The following is an 18,226-nucleotide window of genomic DNA, read 5'->3' on the forward strand; positions in this document are numbered from 1 at the left end:
GTTTATTAATAGGCAATGGTGTCAGATAATCGTGAAATTGAGAAGTCGCCCATCCATTTGGGTGGGAAAATAGCCAACATCCTCAGTTGTAATCCCACTAAGAACCGCCAGGGCGAGACGAAAGCGACATCGCTTCCATCTTTACGTGAGTCTTGGAAATGGTTCAGCACCATGACGTCCGCCGAAGACGTAGGTGTAGACGAGGAACAAAAGAGAAGACCCCTCGTGGAGGTGGCCTGTGGGGCCCGCCCTCCTCGGGCGCCTGTCGCCGTCTGTCCCTGACTCCGCTCCCCCCGGGGGCCGCAGCGAGTGCGCCCCGCGATGGAGCGGGCTGTGGAGGGAGCCTCCATGGAGTCTCCATCAACCATTGAGGACCAGGAGACGGTGGCAGGCGGTAGAGACGCCTGGGCAGGGCCAGCGCCCCCGGGCTGCGGAGCACAGGACGGCGGCGCTCTGGGACGCCCCAGGGCGGGCCTCGGCCCCTCCAACCGGTGGGAGCCCAGCTCCAGAGGAGCCCGCAGCTCCCTCCATCTTGGTTGATGGAGGCGGGGAGCGGCGTCTGGGTCTCTCCACCGTCGTGCCCGTCCCCTACGGCCCCGCGGACGCAGACGCCAGCAGCCGGGGCTGTTCCCTTGGCCGAATGGCAGAGCCCAGTCGGGGCTTCCCGAGGACAAGTTTCCCGGCCCCACGGGGTTTGGTTTTTAGGGGGTCCCAAGTTCCCACAGTCGTTCCGACAAAATGGAGGACGTCGTCTCCTCCTGCTGCAGCCATGGCGGGAGGTGGGGGACTATTCCCCACGGGGCGCTGCGAGGGTGGAAGGGCCTCCACTGCCCCCAGCGCGGTCAGGACTCCAGTTCACCCTCGGTCCCGAAAGCCCACTCGGCCCCACTCCAGCGCCTCCCTGGCCTCGCCCCTCGCAGGGGCCTTCAAGGAACTGGACAGGGAGGGCGTTGGGGCATCGAGGCCGCGGCTCTCCTCGGGCAGAGGCGTTGGGAGCCGCTGCCGCGGCCTGGGCGCCCGGGCTTGGGCGAGGGCAGGCGGCCCCGCCGGAGTCTCCCGGGCTGTGTAGGTCCCGGAGAGCCCCGGGCCCCGAGGAGCCGAAGCGGGGTCGGTACGGCGGGCAGCGAATCTCGGGCTCTTGACCCTGGCAGACCCGGTGGGTGGGGGCGGGGGACCAGCGGGGAGGGGACCCGGCCGGGAGTCGAGGGCCGGCGGAGGCGGGAGTGGAACGGCAGGGCCGGGGGAGTGGCCGGCACCTGACGGACAGCCCTTCGGACCACCCTACCGAGGGGGGGCCCTGAAGGACGGCCGTCGGAGCCAATGGGCGTGCCCGAGGCGCTCCGGCCCGCCTTCCCCGCCAGCCAATGAGCGCGCGGAGGGCGGGGCCTCCCCCGGGCTCGGCCGCACCGCCGCCTCCTCCGCCTCCACCTCCTCACCAGCGCTAAAGCCGGGACTGGACCGAGCGGAGTTGTGCGTGTCGCCGAAGGGGGGTGGGCCGGGGGAGGGGAGGTTCGTTCCGCGGAGCCGCAGCCAGAACCGGGTGAGGCTTATCCCCGCTGTCTTTCCAGTCCAGGGCCGCCGAGAGTGGGGGTGGCTGGGAGCAGCGCAGCCTCCGGAGGAGGAGGCGGAGGCGGAGGCGACTAGGGAGGCGGAGATGGGTGAGGGCAGCCTCCGGAGCCTCCCACCGACCCGGGATTAATACCCCGCGGCGCGGCCGCCGTCGCCGCTGCCGCGTCGGGGCCTCGGGGGCAGCTCGGGGCTGCGCTCATGTCACAGGCGCCTTTGCGTGCGGCCCGAGGGGCTGGGAGACTGCGGGCGAGGCCGGGAGGGCTGGGTGAGGCGGCCGCCGGCGGCGGGGGTCGCGGGGCCGGCGGGGCGGCGGGACGGCGGGGCGGGGGTGCCGGCCGCCCGGGGAGGTCGCGGGGCATTTTCCTTTCTCTCCTGCGGGGGGCGGGGGAGGGGCGACCCGGCCGGGTGTCCGCTCTCGGGGTAGCGCTCCCACCCTGTCCACCGGAGCCGAGGTCCCCAAGTTTTTCGGGGTGAGGGCTGCTGCCTCTGCCCCGCCGGGTCGCCTCCTTCGCTCTTCTTTTCCTCGGCGCTGCGCTGCGCGGCTGTTGCTCCGCACGTATTGTTTGGCTGGGTCTCTAATGGCGGACGGGGAGGCAGCGCTGCCGGTCGCCGACTGCAGGGGGGGGCAAACCTCGGGCCCAGGGCAACTGCTTGGGGCAAATGTGGGCGATATCGGCCCAGCGGTGACGTGAGCCGCCCCTTACCTCTGAATTGGTACTTGGAGTGACGGGGATGACGCTGGGTGGGCAAATTTAGGAGGGAATACAAATCCCTTGCTGGCGTCGAGGCAACGTTTTCCCTTCCCCCCTCCCTTCCCGGGAGCAGGCTCGGTGTCCTTAGGCCCCCTCCCTTCCAGATTTTGCCTTTCACATGGGTTTTGGCCCCAGATATGTATTTTGCGCTGTTTTGCCCCACTTACGCAGGAGGGGGCTGTTGTGCGCATGGTGGGGGTAATAATAGAAGGACCGAACCTCCTTGACCTCTTATTCCCTTCTCTGCCTCCTTCTGGCAGAAAGGGTTGGGTTCTCCCACCAGGTTGTGTGTTTTTGATACATTTTTCTTTTTTCCTCCTATCCCAGGACCAAGAATCGCCTTCAGCCCTGTCTGGTGCATCCTTGGCAGAAAGTGAGGAGGAAAACACCCCCATTGTGAGTCCTTTGCCCCTAATTTGTTGCTAGTAGAGGACATTGTCAGGTTGTAGGGGTTCAGCTATGGGACCTGGCCCTCCCGGTTGTTTTGAGGGGGAGGAGCTTTCCCTTGGGTGGCAGCTGCCCCCAGGGCGAAGCCTGGGTAATGGCTGGTGAGGCAGCTGGGAGTGGGCGCTGCTGTTTCCACCGCTGCAGACATCGCTCCTGCTGCTGCAATACCAACCTCAGCAACCAGACGACGGGCTTCTGCAGCTGCTCACGTTACCCGGGAGGAGGGGTGGTGCGAAGGAGGGCATATTTCTGGTGCCCTCTAGAGTTCCAAAATGGGAATTAAAGTTATTTCTTGTTGAATGCTGTGCATGCAACCTTAACATTTTTTCTTCCTTAAACAATGGCTAATTGATTGAAGGAATTGGAAACATAGAAATAATCATTTATATTTTTGTTTATGTCTACTGGAAACACAAATTTTGACACTTACGGCTCATGAGTTGCTAGATCTTTTTCATATATTTGCTTAGGAAAGGGAGTCAACTCCTCTAGTACTATCTTGTTCCCCAAGTAGTATGCTGATCAGTCCAGTGTACTGATCTAGTTACTTTCTTCGTTCCCCATCTTCCATGTTGATCATCTTTCACTTAATGATCATTTTTGAATGTGTTACCTGAGAATTATTTAATTTGTTGATTTTAAGGCAACTATGTAATGTGCTAGAGAGGAAGATGAAGGTAGCCAGTCGTATTTTCCTTCAGGCAGTTGAAACTAAACAAAGTATCTGAAGTCAGCACTCTGGACACATTATGTCTCTGGAGCCCACTGATAGTTGATGTGGTAACTTGTAGATCTCTGTCAGAGTCAGAGATGAGTTATTTACGCTTAAGTATTCAGTCCACATGGTTCAAAAAATAGTTAATTGATAAGCATTTGCTGAATATACATTGTGAAGGATGATGTGAGAATAGTAACTTATATTAAATATACATCGTTCTAGGCACAGTCCAGGACACTTTAATCTTAGCAAGTAGCCCACAGGGTAATACGAATGGCATGTATTGAGCCCTTATTGTATGCTAGCCCAATTCTAAGGTGTTTTTTTTTTTTTTTAAGTTTATTATGGAAACTTTAAATTTTACTAGTAAGAATAGTGTACTGAACCTCCATGTACCCATCATTCACATTCTAAAATTATCAATACGTGCCCACACTAATTTTTAACATGTGTTAAGTAATTTAATTACCAAGAAAACGCAGTGATGTTGATAACCACAGTTATCAATTAGATTTTTATTCTGCCTTGTTTCAAAACTAACGGGCTGTTTGGATCAGAATTAACATAGTCTCTTTTTCAATGCGTCTGTACAATTTACAGTCTGTAATTGTTTTCTAAATATTGCTAACTTGAATGAATATAACTTCTCTAATGAGTTTGAAGTTCATCTCAGGCGTCAGATCATTCAAATATAATGAATCAAGGATTAGATCTTTCAAATAGGTGGATGATGCTTATCGCCACATATTTTTACAAAAGATTTATCCTTCTAGGATTTTTTTTCTTTGTTCTTAGTTATGTTGATAGGGGAAGCTTGATAATTGGTTGTGTTTAGTAGATATTTGGAGATGAGGAACATAAGAAATGTAAAATCAGTACTTTTCTGTAATGTCAACATATGTATACTAACGGAAAGCAGTGCTGCTTTTACATAATACCAGAATGGTTCTTGTTTTGCTTAACGATTTAGCTTAGAGTTGAACATTTCTTTACTTAAAAACAGCAACTAGTGATGCTGTTATGTGCTAGACAGTAAGATGAAGATAACCTGATGATTTTTAATTGGCCTTGACTAAATAAGTACTTTTATTATACAGTAGGAACATATGTAAGTGCTTTTAGATCCATTTACAAAGTATTTTGACAGTTAAAAATACTTTGCATATTTATGGCATATTTCTTTAGTGCATCCTTTATAATATCTATTCCCTCCCACCTATCCTTTTTAATTGTTGGGAGGAAGATATAAAGTGGTCCCTACTTTTCCATGGGCTGGGCCTTTGTATCTCATGTGGTGAGACAACCCTGAATCACTCAAGTATGACATATATGCTGACATATGAACATTTTTAACTTGTGTGTGGATATAGAGCTTATATTATCTTTGAAGAACAGTTTTTATTTTTTCAGTTTTATTGTATTTTGCCCTTGTTTGAGGTACAGAGGTGTACAAATTTAATATTAATGCATTTGAGACAAAGTGAATCTTTACCTTCAGTCAGATGCTCTGGTATTAATGTGATGGGAAGAATGAGTATGAAATGCTGAAACTCTGGTGTCAAAAGGCGTTGTATAATTAGAAATGTTATATTTTCTGTCTCTAGCATTAATATGTCTATCCCATTTGACAATATAATTAATGTATATCATAATGTCGTTTATTATGAGAAGACTGGGCTATTCAAATTGCATGTGATATATATATATATAATTATTATTAGTATTTTTTGAGATGGAGTTTCACTTTTGTTGCCCAGGCTGGATTGCAGTGATGTGATCTTGGCTCACTGCAACCTCTCCCTCCTGGGTTCAAGTGATTCTCCTGCCTCAGCCTCCTAAGTTGCTGGGATTACAGGCGTGCGCCACTGTGCCTGGCCAATTTTGTATTTTTAGTAGAAACAGGATTTCACCATGTCGGTCAGGCTGATCTTGAACTCCTGGCCTCAAGTTATTCGCCTGCTTCAGCCTCCCAAAGTGCTGGGATTACAGGCGTAAGCCACCTTGCCCAGCCTTTTTTTTTTTGAGACGGAGTCTCTCTGTCATCCAGGCTGGAGTGCAGTGGCATGACGTCTGCTCACTGCAGCCTCCGTCTCCAGGGTTCAAGCATTCTCCTGCCTCAGCTTCCCAAGTAGCTGGGACTACAGGCACGTGCCACTACACCTGGCTAGTTTTGTATTTTTAGTAGAGATGGAGATTTTTAGTAGAGATGAGGTTTCACCATGTTGGCTAGACTGGTCTCGAACTCCTGAGCTCCAGTGATCTGCCCGCCTCAACCTTCCAAAGTGCTGGGATTACAGGCGTGAGCCACCGTGCCGGCCTGCATATGATTTTTTTAGCGAATGCAAGGAGAGCCCAAACTGAAGTGTTTTATCTCATTGGATTCACAAATAGTATTTTATGTAGGGCATTTCAATTTAGGGAAGAAATAAATTGCTTTGACTCCCTGCGTTTTCCTCCTTTAAAAACACTTCAGTTGGTTGATTTTCTTATATTCCTGTCAAAGCATAGAAGTGAACAGGACTTTTGAAGTATTCAGATCAAAAAGTTCTAATGCAGGTCTCCAATATATAAGACTTACAGAGTTGTCAATGAGAAAAATTGCTGTTGGATAAATCCATGAATTTGAGTGCAGCAATCTGAGTAACAGTTGCAGCTTATTTTCATATTTTATTTTGGTTGTATACCAGCAAGAATTTTTTTTTTATGTAGTTGGAGTTGGACATTTTTATATTTGCAACCTGGTTTTTTAAATAAGTCACTTCGTAGTCTTTGATCTCTCTTACTAAAATAGACATATGAAAAGGATCTTTATGGTCATCACCAAATGCTTGGCAACAAGATGAATTGGTCATTTTAAAATGTGTTAAAATTTGGATTATAACACATTTGAACATATCTGTTGTTTTTGTGCATATTTTAAGATATATTAATTTTTTTTGGATCAAGCTTTACACAATACTTGAAGCACTTCTGTGGAGCTGCAGAATGAATTTTTGTAAACATTTTTAAACTCTTTTAAAGAGTTTAAAAAAATGATGTGCAGAGGTTAGCAAAATCACTTGATTAGTATGACTTTGGGATTTGTTCTTAGTACTGTTTTATTTTTAACTTTATAACAGTCCATTGAAAATTAGAAGTAATAAATTTTAAGAAAAATTAATGCTCTTTAATTTGAAAGAAGGGTATAGCTGTTGAGTTTTAGTTTTACTGATTTGATTAATGTTCTCTAAGTATTCATGTTTGCTATTTCAAGAAATGACGTAAGAGTAAACTGGTGGGCCGGGCTCAGTGGCTCACGCCTGTAATCCTAGCTTTGGGAGGCTGAGGCGGGTGGATCACCTGAGGTCAAGAGTTCGAGACCAGCCTGGCCAATGTGGTGAAACCCTGTCTCTACTAAAAATACAAAGATTAGTCAGGCATGGTGGTGGGCACCTGTAATGCCAGCTACTCAGGAGACTGAGGTAGGAGAATCACTTGAAACTGGGAGGTGGAGGTTGCAGTGAGCCAAGATTGCACCACTGCACTCCAGCCTGGGCAATAGAGTGAGAGACCATCTCAAAAAAAAAAAAAAGTAAAATGATTGTTCACAGAAATAGATAATGCATGTTTAATAGGTCGTTTTTTTGTAGAGACAGGGACCCACTTTGTTGTCCGGACTGGTCTCAAACTGCTGGACTCAAGCAATTTTCCCACCTTGGCCTCCCAAAGTGTTGGGATTACAGGCGTGAGCCACCGTGCGCAGCCAGTAGGTTGGGTTTTTAAAAACTTTTGCACATTTGTGTTTTGTTAGTATAAGTTATCATCTTGTTTTTGTTTATTCTTAATTTAGACCCTTCTCTTTAATGTCAGTAGGCTGCCAAGGATTAGGTTTTTCTCTCTTTTTCAGAGGGTTCCAGATTGTTTTTTTCTCTCTAAGTGTTCCTAGTGAATTTCAAGGTCAGATTAGTTTTGGTGAATTTATAAATTAGTCAAAAGAGTTTTAAAAAATTTATCCATAAAAGTATATTTTTTTATATTACAAGTTAATGTTAAATTGTAATCTTTCAGGATAAATTTACTAGGAATATAATTAATTGTTGCAACTTCATATAAAAATGTTGGGAAAGATCTGTTAAAACTCTTGCATTAAACTTATTTCTCTCTAACCATGCATTTAGATTGGATAAGAAAAATACTTACATAGCTATTCTAAGTAACATTGAGATGCACAGTTAGAAGTTGCAGACAGAATAATGTTTGTAAAATGTGACTATAATACAGTGAGACAAATTCTTTTTACTTTATAGCCATACATGTGTATATTACTCTCTGCCATAGTCACCTGGATACCATCTCTGGACTTACTAGTGTAAGAATTGACAACTAAATTTTTGGGTTTTGTTACTTAACATTAAAAAATGACTTTTCTTCTAATACTGGAACAGTTTTATAATCATTGATTTCAAAGAGGTATGTCTTTTTCCTAGGAAGAATAGTGTTTCTTGGAATATCAAGGTGGACTAGACGTTCAGGGTAATAATCAGGGGACTGATTCAACAAATTGGATATTACAACACCTGTTGTATATTAGATAGTCATAAAAGATGTGTTCTGTTAATTGTGGGCTAGCAGTTTCTTTGGCTCTGCTTGGAAGAGCATTTCATCTAGACTTAGTGAATTGTGTTTCTAGTTCTATAGAACTAAGGAAAGATTTGGGTGGAAGTAAAAATATAAGTTAAATGAAAATTTTATTTTATCCTCCTGTTTAGATTTGTACTTGTTTTCGTTCCAGGCTTGTCATATCTTATTTTAATAATTTTAATTATTTCTGGCCCTGATATGGTATCTGAATTCTTTTTTTTTTTTTTTTTTTTTTTTTTTGAGACGGAGTCTTGCTGTGTTGCCTAGACCAGAGTGCAACGGCATGATCTCAGCTCACTGCAACCTCCGCCTCCTGGGTTCAACTTGAAGCAATTCTCCTGCCTCAGCCTCCTGTGTAGCTGGGATTACAAGTGTGCACCACCACACCTGGCTAATTTTTGTATTTTTAGTAGAGACAGGGTTTCACCGTGTTGGCCAGCTGGTTTTGAACTCCTGAACTCAGGTGATCCACCTGCCTGGGCCTCCCAAAGTGCTGGGATTACAGGTGTGAGCCACCGCACCAGGCCTGAATTCTTATATATTTATAATTCTATATTTGCTTTTTGTTTGTTTGTTTGTTTGTTTTGAGACAGAGTTTCTCTCTTGTTGCCCAGGCTGGAGTGCAATGGTGCAATCTCGGCCCAGTGCAACCTCCGCCTCCCGGGTTCAAGTGATTCTCCTGCCTCAGCCTCCTGAGTAGCTTGGATTGCAGGCATGAGCCACCACGCCTGGCTAATTTTGTATTTTTGGTAGAGATGGGGTTTCTCCATGTTGGTGAGGCTGGTCTTGAACTCCCGACCTCAGGTTATCTACCCGCTTCAGCCTCCCAAAGTGCTGGGATTACAGATGTGAACCGCTGTACCAGGCCTGAATTCTTATATGTCTATAATTCTTTTTTTTTTTGGATACAGAGTTTTGCTCTTGTTGCCTAGGTTGGAGTGCAATGGTGCGATCAGGGCTCACCACAGCCCCTACCTCCTGGTTTCAAGCGTTTCTCCTGCCTCAGTCTCCTGAGTAGCTGGGATTACAGGCATGTGCCACCACGCCGGGCTAATTATGTATTTTTAGTAGAAACAAGGTTTCTCCATGTTGGTCAGGCTGGTCTCGAACTCCCGACCTCAGGTGATCTGCCTGTCTTGGCCTCCCAAAGTGCTGGGATTATGGTCGTGAGCCACCGTGCCCAGCCTGCTTGTTTTTTTACCTAAAGAAAAATTTGCACTTGTTTTAATTAGTTATAGGAAAATCATTATTATAAAATTTAACAAGTTTTAGCTTTATAACTTTACTATGAATATTGTCTCACTTTATTTTGATTTTTGTCTGTCTTATTATTGTATAGTCCTGTTTCTTAGCCAAATAAGTGTTAACTCCTGCCTAGGAAGTCATTCCATCCTATGTCTCTGTACGGTTTTACATTGCTTATGGAAGAGAAGCTTCTGTTCCAGTTAGTCTCTCTTCCATGACACAGACTCCTGACTTCTGTTATTTCATGTTCTCTTTATTTGTATATCACATTTTCCTTTTTTAAGGACCTTACTCTTCTGTTTTCATTCAGTCTTCCTCCTGGACTTAGCTGTTCATTTGTCTTTCCTTTTCCTACCTCCTTTTGTTTTTTTTAAAAAAAGACCACAGTATCTGTAATAGCATCCTATATAAAAGTCTGATTATACTGTGCTTTTAGGGGGTATGTTTCCAGATTACAGTAAACTTGTGAATTTGGTGAGATCATGATATGTGAGTGTGGTTCTAGAGATATATAAGGGCCTCACATGGAAAGGGAACTAGTGAGTACTAAGAGAAGATTGGAAGGGTAACGACTTAATTTTGCAGATTTTCTGCCAAAAAAAGCCATTTTTCTCATTGTAGCATGACATGAGTTGGAGTCATACAGATTCAGGCTTAAATCTGCCCTGCTCATGAAGGGAGTTTTGGGGTGATAGAGTGTTATATAAAACTGGATTGTGGTGATTGTTGCATAAGCATATACATTTAATACATTTATCAAATCTTTCACTTGAAATAAGTAAATTTTACTACACGTACATTATGCTTTAATATAACTATTAAAAATAATTTTGCTCCAGTTATGTACCAGTTTGCGATATCAGGCAAGTGATGTAACGTCTGAGCTGTAGTTCAGTCAGTTAACAAATGAGTACGGTAATGCCTGGTTTCCTGAGATTGTTGAGGTGAGGACTAAAAATAATACAGGATATGCAGCTGGCCAATAGTAGGTGCTCAGTTAATAGCAGCTGCAGTTCTTAAACTGTCTGTTTATATGGACCAAACAGTGAATTTGCTGCCACCACCTGGTATGGTAAATTTACTTTGTGCTCATCTGGTAATGACTAGAAGAATTTCTATGTTTCTCTTCACCGACTTCCCTCTTCTAGCTTTTTCATTAGTCTGCAGTGCTTTATCCTCCATCGAGATAAAAATGCTTTATCCTCCAGAATCTCTGCATCTTTTTCTAACGATTTCTTCTTTTCCCTATACTTTTAGAAAGAAATCCACTGTCTGATCTGCACTGTCCACACTATAACAAATCTGCTCTTTTGAGGTCACTAGTGACCTAATTGTCAAATCTTTTAACTGCTTCTTTTGGTCTTAATTCTGTAACATTTAAAATTTTTGCTTCTGGGGCTTAATGTGGTTTCATAGTTATGACCACCTCATTCACTTCCCCTCGCTAGACTTTCCTTTTTTTGAGCCAGAGTTTTGCTCTTCTTGCTCAAGCTGGAGCGCAATGGTGTGATCTCGGTCCACTGCAACCTCTGCCTCCCGGGTTCAAGTGATTCTCCTGCCTCAGCCTCCCGAATAGCTGGGACTACAGGTGCTCTGGGATTACAGGTGCGCGCCACCGTGCCTGGCTAATTTTTTTGTATTTTTAGTAGAAATGGGGTTTAACCATGTTAGCTAGGCTGGTCTCGAACTCCTGACCTCAGGTGATCTGCCCACCTTGACCTTCCAAAGTGCTGGGATTACAGGTGTGAGCCACCGCACCAGACCTCCCCTCACTAGACTTTCTAATGTTGAGACCTTTAAGTGTCCTTTACTGTCATCTTTAGCTCTCTCTTACTATGTTTTTAACTTTCACCTTAGCCTGTTAGAAAACGGAATTATTTACAAGGCAGTTTCTTCCTATTCTTGACTCCATTGTAGCCAGATTAATTTTTCCTAAAGCTCAGTCTGATGACATTGCTCATTTTGCAAAAACTTGAGAAATTTCCGTTGGCATGTGAAACAAAATAAAAATTAAGCCTAGACTTAAAAACCCTTTTAAAAAGAAAAAATCAAGTAGGAAGTGTGTTATGTGTGTCTTTCATGTAAGTTCTCACTGTTCAGTTCAGAGAGGTAGTCATATAAATGAGTAAATATAAACAAAGTGTAATAGGTAATAAACAGAAATGAATAATTATATGCATATCACAAAGGACGCTTCTTAAAGAATATTTTGGTTATAAAAATAAAACATTCCCTTAATATCTTTATGCAGTAAAAAATATATGTGACATAGAAAATGAGAGTTCCTGCATAATTCCATTCCCCTTGAGACCAGTGTTTAAACTTTAAAATGTATTCTTGTGATTTTTCCACCTGGTCATCACACTAATAATTTGCATATATACTGTTACTATCAACAATGGACATATTCATCACAGTCTGACATCCTTGTTTTCCGTTCCCTATCCTTAAGTTGCAGAAGTCTTTAGCTGATTGTTTGAATTCTAGTGATCAGTTTATTAGGCCAGTTCACTAGTCTAGTTCTAGCTGATGGGAAGATAATGTGGTATAATGAAAGGTATGTGGACTTTTTAGGTACAAACTTTGCGTGTGCCACCTACAGCTGTGTGCTGTAGGAGATTTACTTGATTGTACACAGTAATTTACTCAACTGCAAAATGGGGTCATAATATAGTATAAGGTCTTTTCAAGGAACTTGTGATGAGAGTGCTGTCAAGCATGTTTTTCATAATTGGTAGTTATTGTGTTAGATGTATGATGAAATTCAGAGACAAAGTATAACTCAGGATATGAAGGAAGGGATTGAATAAAAGAGATCAGCAAAATAAGACTTACTGAGGACTGCTTTCTTTAGTTAAGATTTATTGAGGTTGCCTTCTTTGCTTCAGGCTCACTTTATTTACTAGATAATTTAAAAAATAAAAAGCTATTGAATTGTAAGTGATAAGATTTTTTATTTTCTGAAATTTGTCTAATAAGGAAATTCTGATACTCTATGCTCTGTATTCCTTTGACTTTTTTTTTCTTTTTTAAAGCAATCTGAAACATTTGAACATCTCAAGAAAAAAATGCTGGTTAAAAAAGAGTTTTGAGTCTTATGAAACAGAGGCAAGAGATTTTTACTTAGTAATAGTCTGTATTAGAGAAATAGATTCTTAGTACCTGAAGTCTACCTTATTGGATCTGTGGTCTCATTTGCTTATTGATGCAAGTATTGTTGTTTCTTTAGGTTAGATGAGGTCTTAATCATGGAACATTTGAAGTCACGTAAAGAAGGTAATGTTTTTTTTAAAAGCCGTCTACTCCATCTGTTTAAACGTTATGGAAGATTTGTTATCAAAAACAGTCATTACGCTAGATCATAGATTTGGAACACCAACAAGTGGTCATAAGAATAAATGAATGTTTGATGATTTGTTTCCAAATTAACGTGTGTAGTTGAAGTTTATTTTTGCTGTTGTAGTTTTTAAACTGTGTTTGGAGAAGGAAGTATGGGTTTATTTAGCTTCTTTGGTAAAGGGCATCACAGGGATAGGGTATGATAACCTTTCATTAGGGACTAAAATCAGGTCATGTTACTAACTGTAATTATGCAGATGAATATAGAAGTAAAAAAAATTAGGACCAAAGACAAAGGATAGAGATAAATTATATTTTAGCTTGTTTCATCTTTTGAGGAAGTTATTCTAATTTTCCATTTTATAAAAGGGAAATGGGCTTGGGGGTGAAGTGATTGTCCTGTGCACACAAGAAGAGAGAGAGCCAGAATTCAGTGTGGGTCAGGGAGGAGTGAAAAAACCCCAAACCAAAAAAAAAAAAGAAAAAAAGAAAAAAAGGCATCCTCAAATCTCAGAAAGGTTATTTGTTAAAGAAAAATATTCATTCAGTAAATATTTATTGGCCAGGCTTTTATTAAGTTCAAGGATACAGTAAGGCAATAAGAGCATAGGTCTTTGCCCTCATGGACCTTGCAGTCTTCTGGGGGTTACAGATTACAGATCAACAAACATAACTGCAAATTGGATGAATGCAGCTGAGGAAATAAGTATATCTGAGATTGTAGCAGGAGGCACCTAATTGAGACCAGCAATGGATTAGTGGAGTGTTTGACACAGGAGGATCTTTCTTTGAGAGAGTAACATTTAAGCAGAGAATAGACGGAAGCGTGAAAAGGAGTCTTTCAGGCAGAGGAAGATCCTGAGATGAGGAGCTTGAACTCTTCCACAGCCTGAAAGAAGGCTTAGTTTAGTTTAGCTGAAGCTTAATGAGCAAGGTGGGGAAGAGTAGGGCTGAAAGTGAACCTAGATTGTAGGTAGGGATCAAATCAGATGGAAATATTACATACAGGTAAGGGGAAGAATTGTAGGCTTTCTCCTAAGTATACTGAAAAGCCACGTAAGAAGTGAATGTTGTGGTCTGATTTCATTTTTAGTTTTTATATATATATATATAAAATATATATAATATAAAATATATTATATATAAAATATATATAATATATATAAAATATATATATTATATTTATATAATATATATAAAATATATATAAATATATATAATATATATATTATATATATTATATATATAATATATATAATATATATATTATATATATTATATATATAATATATATAATATATATATTATATATATAAATATATATAATATATATAAATATATAAATATATATATATTATATATAAAAATATATATATATAAAAAATATATATATATATATATTTTTTGAGATGGAGTTTCACTCTCGTTGCCCAGGCTGGAGTGCAGTGGTATGATCTCGGCTCACCACCACCTCTGCCTCCGGAGTTCAAGCGAATCTCCTATCTCAGCCTCCCAAGTAGCTGGGATTACAGGCATGTGCCACCATACCAGGTTAATTTTGTATTTTTAGTAGAGACGGGGTTTCTCCATGTTGGTCAGGCTGGTCTCGAACTCCTGATCTCAGGTGATCCGCCCGCCTCAGCCTCACAAGGTGTTGGGATTACAGGCGTGAGTCACCATGCCCAGCCGATTCATTTTAAAGAAGTTCTTTAGATATTCTGGGGAATATAGTAAGTAATGTCAGTATTCCAGCAGAAAAATGATGGACTTCTCGGGCAAGAAGGATAGTAGTAGAGATGGGTAAAAGTGGACAATTTCGAGATTTATTTTGGAAGTAGGATAAGCAGTTGATGATTTCAGGCTGTAGGGGGAGAAAGGAGAAAAAATCAAGAATGACCTCCAGATTTCTATTATTGAGTCGCTAGACACAAAACATCATGAAATGGCAAAAACTGGAAGAGGTACAGATAAAAGGGGATAGAGCAAGTTAAAAAACTAGATGTAGAGAGTAGGCAGTTTGGAGTTTTGAAACATCTTGATTGAGATAAATTAAGGAGTTTAGGGGTATTAGGGTATTATTTTAAATCATGGGAATGGATGAGATCCCCAAAGAAAGTTAAAATTACTTGAAAGTACCTTGTAGTTAAATTTTGGTCCTATGGGAGAGAAGAAATTATTTCTTACCTCTAGAAATTCTACACCCTAGAGATCCCTGAATGAAATAATTGATTTATTCATGTATTTATTAGATCAAAGGGATTTTTGTTTAGACTCTGTCATAACCCTTGAATGGATTTTTAGTAGCTGAGTACATGAATTAAATGGTTCCTATCATTTTCTAAAGCCAGACTAGCTTTGTTTTAGGTATCTAATAAAGATATGTTCAACAGATTTGTGGCTAAATTGTAAGCAATGTGAATACATAATTTATGTTATCTGTCTTTGGTTTTCTGGTCCCTGTCTCCATTCTCCAAAGGTTAAGAATATCACTTTAGTGTGTATTAAATTTACCCTTAAGAATTATCTAGTAATCTTGTGTATCCCTTTTAAAACATGTAGTATAAATATCTTTTCGCAACTTTTTTTTTCACTTAGTGGTATGTCCTAGCTGTCTTTAAGAGTTAATATAGAAAGATCTCCTTTTTAACTGTCGTGAAGTATTTAATGGCATGGATGTAATACAGCTTGGACATTCTTTTGATGGACAGTCTATTTCCAATTTTTTGCTATTGTAGATAATCCTGCAAGGAATATACTTGCATTTTCTTCGGATTTATGAGTATTTTCTCTAGGGAAGATTCTGAGAATAGGAATTCCTGAGTCAGAGTGTATGCATATTATATATTTTAATAGATAACTGCCAGATTGCCCTCCGTTATTCTTCTATACCAACTGCATTTCCACCACTTCTTCCACATTCTTCCCAACACTATATATTATCAAAAGCTAAATTTAATGTGTTTCCGCTGAAGTATAAGTATCAATTCTTTGTTATAGCTGTTACAAATTATATATATATATGTGTGTGTGTGTATTTTTTTTTGAGATGGAGTCTCGCTCTTGTCACCCAGGCTGGAGTGCAATGGTGCGATCTCGGCTCACTGCAACCTTTACCTCCAGGGTTCAAGCGATTCTCCTGCCTCAGCCTCCCGAGTAGCTGGGATTACAGGTGCCCGCCACCAGGTTGGCTAAGTTTTGTATTTTTAGTAGAGATGGGGTTTCACTATGTTGGCCAGGCTAGTCTCAAACTCCTGACCTCAGGTGATCCGCCCACCTCAGCCTCCCAAAGTGCTGAGATTACAGGCGTTAGCCACTGCGCCCAGCTACAAGTATATATATTTATGGTATCTTTGCTATATAAATTTTTTCATGTAATGGAGAAATCCATTTTATTTTTGTAAGAAATAGGAATAACTATAACAAGAAGTATGCAAGACTTTAATGAAGGAAACTATAAAACAATACCATAGAGGGGCTGGGCGTGGTGGCTTCTGCCTGTAATCTCAGCACTTTGGGAGGCCGAGGCAGGTGGATCTCCTGAGGTCAAGAGTTCAAGACCAGCCTGGCCAACATGGTGAAACCCCGTTTCTACTAAAAGTACAAAAATTAGCTGGGCGTGGTGGTGCACGTCTGTAGTCCCAGCTACTCGAGAGGCTGAGGCAGAAGAATTGCCTGAACCCGGGAGGCAGAGGTTGCAGTGATCCAAGATCATGCCACTGCACTCCAGGCTGGGTGACAGAGCGAAACTCCATCTCAAAAAAAAAAAAAAAACCCAAAACCAAACCAAAACAAAAAAAACAGAAAAAAACCCAACACAATACCATAGGGCAAGCTTGTCCAATCCGCGGCCCGCAGGTCCCGTGCTGCCTAGGAGGTCTTTGAGTGTGGCTCAACACAAATTTGTAAACCTTCTTAAAACATTGTGAGGTTTTTTTTTGGATTTTTGTTGTTGTTGTTAGCTCATCAGTTATCATTAGTGTTAGTGTATTTTATGTGTGGCCCAAGACAGTTCTTTCAGTGTGGCCCAGGGAAGCCAAAAGGTTGGATACCCTTACCATAGGGCGTATAAGAAAACTTTAAATGGAAAGATGTGCCAGTGTCTGAAAGGGAAGACTTCCATAATGTAAAAATGTTTAGTTTGTCTCCAGATTAATCTCTTAAATTCAGTGAAACCCTAATCAAATCCCAGTATATTTGCATATGATACCAACTTTAAAAGGTAGAAGAGGGTAAACAGTGAGAAGGAAAACTCACTCTTCTTCCCTCTGATTCATCTACACAATTCTCTTCCCTAGAGGCAAACCACTGTTGTCATTTTCTTGGGTGTTTATCCAGAGATACTGTGTGTGGTGTGTTTATGCATTGTTTTATACCTTGCTGTTTACGCTTAATTTATATGTGTGGTTGATCCTTATTAGCATGTAAGTCCATTTAGAGTTGCTTCATTGTTTCGAAGTGCTGCATGGTGTTTTGTTGTATGTCTTTGTCATCATTAATTTTATCCATTGTGTGTTGAGACATTTGGATTGTTTAAATCTTTTGATTTTACCATGAATATCCTTCTACTTTTTTTTTTTTTTTTTTGAGACGGAGTCTTCCTCTGTTCCCCAGGCTGGAGTGCAGTGGTGTGATCTTGGCTCTCTGCAATCTCTTCCGGGTTCAAGCAATTCTCCTGCCTCAGCCTCCTGAGTAGCTGAGATTACAGGCGCCCGCCACCACACCCGGCTAATTTTTGTATTTTTAGTAGAGATGGGGTTTCACCATGTTGGCCAGGCTGGTCTCTAACTCCTGACCTCGTGATCCACCTGCCTCAGCCTCCCGAAGTGCTGGGATTACAGGCGTGAGCCACTGTGCCTGGCCTGTTCTTTAAAATATGAGATAATATATCTGTTGGATGGATGCCTAAAAGTGGAATTGCTTGGTCAGAGAAATATTTTTTTAGTTGCCCTCTATAGAGACTGTACCAATTAACAGAATGGGGGTCTTGCTGCATGGGATATTGTTAAGACTTGGTGGGCCTTTGTTAATATAAGAGAAAATTGGTGGCCTTTCAGAATTTAAGTAGTATTTTTGTAGATACATATTTAAGAGTGATTTTTGTGTGTGTGTGAACTGTGTTTATTTTTTGTCATTTATTCTATTTGATTGTTGGTTTATCTCATTGATTGTAGGAGCTCTTTGCCTTCATTTTATTACGATATGACAAAATTTTTCTTTTCATAGGATATCATTGTTTTTGGTATTTTTTCCCCCATATGGTGTCTTCTTTTCTAAAAAATAAAAAAAAAAGTATAGTAACATAAAATTGACCATTTTTTACCATTTTTAAGGGTACACAATTTTGTGACATTAAGTACATTCACAGTTTCTTGTAAAAATCAACATTATCCATTGCCAGAATGTTTTCATCATCCCAAATAGAAACCATACTCATTAGCATTCCTTGTCTCCCCTCCCCGAAGCCCCTGGTAACTTCTGTTCTACCTTCTATATCGAACTACCTCATGAATGGAATCACAATATTTGTCCTTTTGTG

The 18,226-nt window shown here is 41.7% G+C and overlaps 1 protein-coding gene across 11 annotated transcripts in view; it reads left to right on the top strand.

The window, feature by feature from the left end:
* Window positions 1-18,226, top strand: part of ZMYM2 (zinc finger MYM-type containing 2) — a 222,667-nt gene that overhangs the window by 93,977 nt on the left and 110,464 nt on the right. For 4 of the 11 annotated variants that reach the window (XM_054528716.2, XM_054528717.2, XM_054528713.2 and 1 more), the window contains exons 5-6: window positions 13-145; window positions 2,649-2,717. The gene's annotated coding sequence lies outside the window, so the exon portion shown is untranslated. 11 annotated transcript variants of the gene reach the window in all.

The sequence above is a fragment of the Pongo abelii genome, chromosome 14, assembly GCF_028885655.2.
Source record: "Pongo abelii isolate AG06213 chromosome 14, NHGRI_mPonAbe1-v2.0_pri, whole genome shotgun sequence".
Taxonomy (NCBI): domain Eukaryota; kingdom Metazoa; phylum Chordata; class Mammalia; order Primates; family Hominidae; genus Pongo; species Pongo abelii.